Genomic DNA, 7,437 nt, shown 5'->3' with positions numbered 1-7,437 from the left:
CACACACAGAGAGAGAGAGAGAGAGAGAGAGAGAGAGAGAGAGAGAGAGAGAGAGAGAGAAGGGAGGAGGAGGGTTGAGATTTTCTTTGTGAGCTCAAAGAGGAAGTTTGAGCTGCTTTATCCAAAATAGAAAGAAAATAGTAAGGTAGAGAACACGACCTTGATCCTTGAAGATAAATCTTGGAATATTAATGTAGATATAAAGGGAGTAGAAGAAACTCTAGCAATGCAGGTTATGGTATAAAACAGTCAAAACATATGCTACAGTTTCAGCACAAAGCCTGGGCCAAATGATAACTAAGTGAAGCTTTATAAGACATTCACACTCTATCACAAACGGACACCCTTCCTATTACAGTCTGCAAGCTTCAAGAGAGCCGTCTTCAGTGCACTGTCAGGACCAGTAGAAATGGTATTATAGTCCATGTTTTCCTCTGATACTGGCCCATGTAATGAATCCCTTTTAGGGGAACAGTTTGGTAGTGTTGTAACAGATTTCCTCAAAAGGATCCCTGCGATTGTTTTCTGAAGTATTGATAGTATCCCACTATGTAGAATATAGAGGGGGAAGAATTAAAGAGAACTCTAAGGGGGTAGAGATGGTGGTAAAAGTTTTGAAAAGGAAGATAAGATGACATAGCACCAGAAACTTGTCATTTTTACCGTCCTACCCCTGAGTAAGAGTCTCATGTTGTCCAGGCTGACCCCAATCTCGCCATGCAGCTGAAGATAAAAGATGACCTCAAACTTCTGATCCTTTTGCCTCCACTTCCTGAGTTCTGGAATCTCTGGTGTATACCACCACATTCACTTTCCTAGGGAATTTTGGGCTAAGGAGTAGGACTGAACCTAAAAGGTGACCTTGAAGTTACATGTTAGAAGTCATATAGGTAGAATAAATCACATCTATTATATTCTATAGTTATCATACTCGAACCATATTATTTTGCAGACGAGAAACAAAGAATAATGAGATAATTGCCAGTCTTATTTTAAAGTATACACAATTTATTCAATGAGCTCATATCTTTTGATTCTCAGAGCAGGCATGATCTTATTGGCATGGAGTATCCCCAAATGGAAATATCTGAGTCTTATTAAATTGTGAAAAAGGCAAACAAAAGGTTAATGGGACTCAGTGCATGCCAACCTGCTTTTTATTTGTTTGTTTGTTTGTTTCCTGTGCTGGGGATTAAACCTAGGTCTTCATATATGTCAAGCAGGTTTTCTACCTAGGCCCTGTTTTTTCTTGTCTAAGTTTGGAAAACATTGGAAGTATTAGGATGCTTTTCTTGCCTTGAAAACTTGAGTTTGATGTTTTTTAAAATTGAGTCATCTTAGCCTGGTGTAATACACATTGAACTTAAACTTCCATTTCTTTATTTAGCATTGATGTGTTCTGAACGCCTGTGAGCCATAGTTTTGCTATGCTTGTTGTCTATTGCTACTATGAGCATGTAAAACTTTTTATATCTGGCTTGGCATGCAGCTTCCTTCTCTACTTGTTCTCTTTTCCTTATTTTGTTCTTAGTTTGAGCCAAGAATAGTGGCTCTAAAGTTTTTTTTTTTTTATGAATTTAGCTAAAACCATTTGGGCTATTTTTAAATGATCTATGTCTCTGTGAGTATTTCCCCAAATATGGGTTTTTAAATACATTCAAATGTATTTTGCTCATCCAACAAGACCAAATGAAACCCTAGCCCACAAAAACTATCTTTATGACTCACTTTTCCTCCTCTTCATTATCTTAGACTCCAGAAGACTGGACTGAATTTCTCAGGCAGCTATGCAATTCAAAATAAGGAAAAAAAAGAAAAAGAAAGCTCCAAAGCACATAGGGGTTGTGGGGTTTTGCTTAGCACCAGAAAGGGTTTCTTAGCTTCAATACTATGGATGTTTTGGGTTGGAAACTTCTTTGATCTGGTGAGTTATATAGAACATCACTCCTGGTCTCTATCTATGAGATAGTAGTAACACTTCTCCATGAGTGTGATAACTATAAATGTCTCTAAAAAATGCAAAATGACCCCCTGGGGATGGGGGCAGAATTATTCCCGGTTGGCAACTAGTCCCTGGATAAACTTATCAGTGAGCTCCTTGGCATACAAAAATAGAGGTAGACTAAGGTGAAATTTTGGTAGTGATTGGAAATTCCAATAGAAAGCTCAGGTGCTGGGTATGTAGCTCAATGGCATAGTGCTTACCCAGCATGCACAAGGCCTTGGGTTCTTCCCCCAGCACCAGCACCACAATAAGAAAAGCCATCAAGAAAAAAGATTTTGCATTGCAATAAACATTCTGTGGGTCTGGATGACTGGACAAAAGGGGTATACTGCGTGACACACCACAGCGTCTGATGACACTAGGATGAATGAAGAGGTGTTGGAAAGATGGAGGAGCAAGTTGTTTTTTTGGTTGTTTTGTTTTTAATTAATTTGAGAGGCATATTGCATGGATGAGAGGCAGATAGGGAGGGACTAGGAGGTGAGTGGGATTGGGGTGCATGATGTGAAATTTCCAAAGTATTGATAAAGAATTATGTTTAAAAAAGAAGAAGAAAAAGAGTTTGAAACAAAGGGCACTGTGGGATAACAGGAGACCTGAGTGTTGGCACCTACCCTAGCAGGAATCCAGAGAAGGCTTTTCATAGAAAGTCACTTCTGAGGTGAAGGCAGAGAAGGAAATTAGCCTAGACATGAATTAATAATGGCAGACGACACTGAGAGAATTAAGTGTTTGGGAGGAAATGTAAATCATTTAGTTTGGCTGGAAACCAAATGGTCAAGAACAAGGAATAGTAGAATACATGCAATGTAGGCAAGGGCCTTTCCAAGGCATGAAAACAAACAGATTGAGTTCTCAGCATTATGGAAGTAAGGTAACATTTTGAGGACTGATGTAGTCTAGATAAGGGATGGTTCTGGTCTGAGTAAATTGGTAATGTTACAGATGAATTCAGACTCCATATGGGTATAAGAAAACAAGATCTAGAGCCTACTTATGTGTGAGAACAATTTTGGACTTACACTATTAGACAGATAATAGTGCTGTACACTGGGCTGGAAAATATTGGGGACAAAAATAAAGATGAAGCTCAAGCTTGGAATAGCTGAATTTTAAGTAGCTAGTTGTGATCACTGAGGTGAGGATATGTACCTGAAGATTAGAACACAATGTAGAGTAGAGCTACGAGACTGAGAGTTACCAGGGGAAAGTGAAGCTGTAGGAAAGGATGCTATCCAAGGCAGAGCATATATAATAAACAAGGTATCAGGTTGAAAGAAATCCTTATGGCGGTGGTTTTCAATCTTCTAATGCTGCAACCCTTTAATATAGTTTCTTGTATTATGGTAATCCCCAGCCATAAACTGATTTGCATTGCTACTTCATAACTGTGATTTTACTACTGTTATGAATTGCAACATAAATATCTGATATTCAGGTTATCCTATATATGAGCTTTGTGAAAAGGTCATTTGACCCAAGGGTTTTTTATTTACAGGTTGAGAAATGATCTTCTTATGGTTTCTCTATTTGTGTTAACTCTTAGTGGAATTCTTTAATTCACTGCTGAGGATTGGATAGGGTTTGAGTGTATCTTCCAAAAATTTCTGTGTTGGAAACTAGGTTTTCAGTGTGATGATGATATTAAGAGGTGGTAGAATTTTTAAGAGATGAGACCTGGCAGAAGGTAATAATGTCATGCGGGTATTACCCTTAAAATGCATTAAGGCAGTTCTCTTGGAACTTTGGCTTAGTTTTCTGGAAAAAGAGTTAACCTGGCTTCGCCACTCACTCTGGTTTCTTTTTTTAAGATTAATTTTTTCTTTTTTTATTTTTCTTTTTTCCCAGTTTATTTTTTTTATTAAAAAATTGCCATCTCCTCCCCTCCTCCTCCCCCTTCCCTCCCCTCCCCTCCACTCATACCCCCACTCCCTCCCTCTCCAGGCCAAAGAGCTATCAGGGTTCTCTACACTATGTTGAGTCCAAGGTCCTCCCAACTCCCTCCAGGTCAAGGAAGGTGAGCAACCAAACTGACAAGGCTCACACAGAGTCCGTCCTTGTCATAGAGACCAAGCCCATCACCATTGTCCTTGGCTTCTCCATCAGCCTCCACCATCAGCCACTTTCAGAGAGTCTGATTTGGTCGGATGTTCCATCAGTCCCATTCCAACTGGACTTGGTGATCTCCCATTAGTTCTGTCCCACCGTCTCCATGAGTGAACGCACCCCTCACGGTTCTGACTTTCTTTCTTATGATCTCTCTCCTTCTGCTCCTCATCAGGACCTTGGGAGCTCAGTCTGGGGCTCCAATGTGGGGCTCTGTCTCTATCTCCATCCATTGCCAGGTGAAGGTTCTATGGTGATATGCAAGATATTCATGAGTATGGTTATAGTTTAAGATTAATTTTTATTTTATGTATATGAATGCTTTGCATGCATGTATGTCTGTGTATTATATGTATTCTAGCAGAGACCAGAAGAGGGTGTCAGATTCCCTGAAAATGGAGTTATAGACCGTTGTGAGTTAACACATTAGTGCTGGGAACTGAATCAGGGCCCTCTACAAGAGAAGCAAGGGCTTCTAACTACTGAGCCGTATATTCAGCCTCATCACTCTAGTCTCTTGGTTAATCTCTCTCTCTCTCTCTCTCTCTCTCTCTCTCTCTCTCTGTCTGTCACTATTTCTCTCTCTCTTTCATTCATGCTCTTGCTATTGTGATGTTATCTGCCATGAGGTCTATGTAAAAGCTGAGCAAATGTTGGCAACCTACCCTTGAGCCTGTAAGATTAAGTAGTCCTTTTTTTCTTTGAAAAGTACCCAACCGCAGATACTTCATTACAGCAATGGGAATAATAGATAGTATTATAGATAGAGAATATATAAAACATTTCCCCTATCAACCTCTACTAATTTATCTTTTTTTGTGAAACATCACCATCTACATTATTTTATTTATATAACTGATTATCTCTCGGTTACTCACACATTGTGTAATAGTTTAATTTGTAGATATTAAAAACTTTTAAAAAAAACCTCAAGCATTCAAAATTAAGAATTTTATCTTATATCCAATTCAAGCCTCCAGCTCCCCACCTCCGTTGCAACTTGTTGAGTGATCCCACAGATCCTCCAGAGAAGAAAAACTGGTTGGTCTTTTCTCTTGTTTTCTTTGATTCTCTTCCTTCGTTTTTGGCCTACTGCTCTGAAAAGTCCTGGTTGTGGGGAGGCCACGGTGAGTGTGGGCTGTAGCTTTTCCTTGTTGTGTCACAATACCTGGGAAAAGCAACCGAAAGGGGGAAAGATCTCTTTTGGATCATGGTGTTGGATATTTGTCCATGCTCACTTGGATCTTTTTTCATTGAGCCCATGTATGGTAAGGAAGAACATCATGGTGGTTGAAGAATATCATGGCTCACCTCATAGTGGACAGGAGGCCAAGAGAACAAAGCAAGAAGCTGCTAGGGACAAGATATGCTGTTGAAAGGCATACCCCAGTGTAACTGGAAGTTTTTTGTCTGCCTGGTCCTGCAGCTGCTTTTAAAATAACCACTCAGGGGCTTAATATTAATTATTTACTGTTTGGCCTATTAGCTTAGGCTTATTATCAACTAGCGCTTACAACTTAAATTAACCCATTTCTATTAGTATATATTTTACAATGATACTTCCCTGGCAGCTGCTGGCATCTCCCAGACTCCACCTTATTTCTCCATCTATTTAGTTTGGCTTTCCTTCTTACCTATATTCTGTCCTGTCACAGGCCAAAGCAGTTTCTTTATTAATCAATGGTGATAAAACATATTCATAGCATACAGAGTGCATCCTACATCACCCCAATGACTTATTTCCTACAACTAGGACACCTCCAAACAGCCCATTCAGTTGCTAACCTTTCAGTGGCTTAGCTAATAATCAAATTAGTGTTCTCCTGACCCAATGACCTTTTAACAGCACTACCAGTTTCAAACCAAGTGTTCCATTAATGAGCTCTCTGGGTGTGAGGTACTTCATATCCAAGTCACAACAGTGAAAAACTCAGTTGAATGGTGGTGGTATAATTAACCACCAATATACTGTGTGAGGTAAGCACTCCAAAACTACTGCCTTTTTGGGTCATGCTTTCATAGTTTGTTCAGAAATCCCTTCCCCAGTCCTTCATCACCTTAGGAGTATCTTTTCCTTATATAACCGTATTTTGTTCATGAGCTAACAAATAAAGCTTACCTGAAGATCAGAGTGCAAAACAGCCACACTTGTCAGCCATACAGACCAGACAGTGGTTGAATACACCTTTAATTCTAGCAGCCACACTAGTTAGCCATAAAGGCTGGGTGGTGGTGGTGCACGCCTTTAATACCAGCACTAGAGAGGAATATAATGCGGGGTGAGACAGAAACTCTCTTTTTCAGTCTCTAGTGGTTGACCGCTTTGCTTCTTGGATCTTTCAGTTTGACCCCAATATCTGTCTCTGAGTTTTTATTGGTCATGCTACATCTATGTATAAATTGACAGTTTTTCCTTTCAGGTCTTAACCACTTGGCTGTCTTCTCCTTGGATTTCCATTTTATGTTATAGCTCCCAGATATGCACAGAAAAAAACAAACAAAAATGAAAAACCAAGCCTGTCTGCCCTCTAGAAAGCATAATCCATCGGAACATTCTAACTCTCGTAGCCTCTATTTGACCCCACCATTGTGAGTTCCTCCGACTAGTGTTCTGCTCCAGGATTCTTCAGATAAAAGTCAAGTACACAATTTTTCTAAACACTGGATGAGTCATGTAAAGTTCTTCCAGGAACACTCTCTGCTTTGCTAGTAATACAGGTAGGACTAAAATCAATTTAGCAAAGAAACCTTTCTAAATTCCAACCTGGTATTAAGATTCCAGTTTCCTCCTTTGAAAGGTTTAACTGAGTTTTTATTATTTTTTTTGAGCAGAGAATCATAGGTGCTTCCCACTCCCCTCAAAAATCCTCTTTATTCTTCCAGTTGATCTCTAGAATTCTCTAGAATTCTCTCCCTCCCTCCCTCCCTCTCTCTCTCTCTCTCTCTCTCTCTCTCTCTCTCTCTCTCTCTCTCTCTCTCTCTCTCTCTCTCTCTCTCTCTGTGACGGTCTGCCCAGCATCTTTCTTTAGAATGGAGTGTTATTCTTTAAATGAATGTCCTCAGTTTTGAGCCCTTAGTCAAAACTTGTAGAAAGACAGAAAAAAGTACCACCATTAAACATCATTTTACTTATATGTGTAGCAACAGATCCATATGCGTAGACACAAATATACATTACTTATGCATGTCTGTGTATGTCAATATATGATATGTTTACTTATTACTAAATGGTAAGACAGTTAAGAATATGGAGTGTGAAGCCATAGCTCACTTCATACCCTGGGTTAACTATCAGTTCCCCTTATCCATAAGGATAATAATAGCTG

This window comes from Arvicola amphibius, chromosome X (genome assembly GCF_903992535.2).
Source record: "Arvicola amphibius chromosome X, mArvAmp1.2, whole genome shotgun sequence".
Taxonomy (NCBI): domain Eukaryota; kingdom Metazoa; phylum Chordata; class Mammalia; order Rodentia; family Cricetidae; genus Arvicola; species Arvicola amphibius.
Note: the sequence above shows the minus strand (reverse complement) of the source record.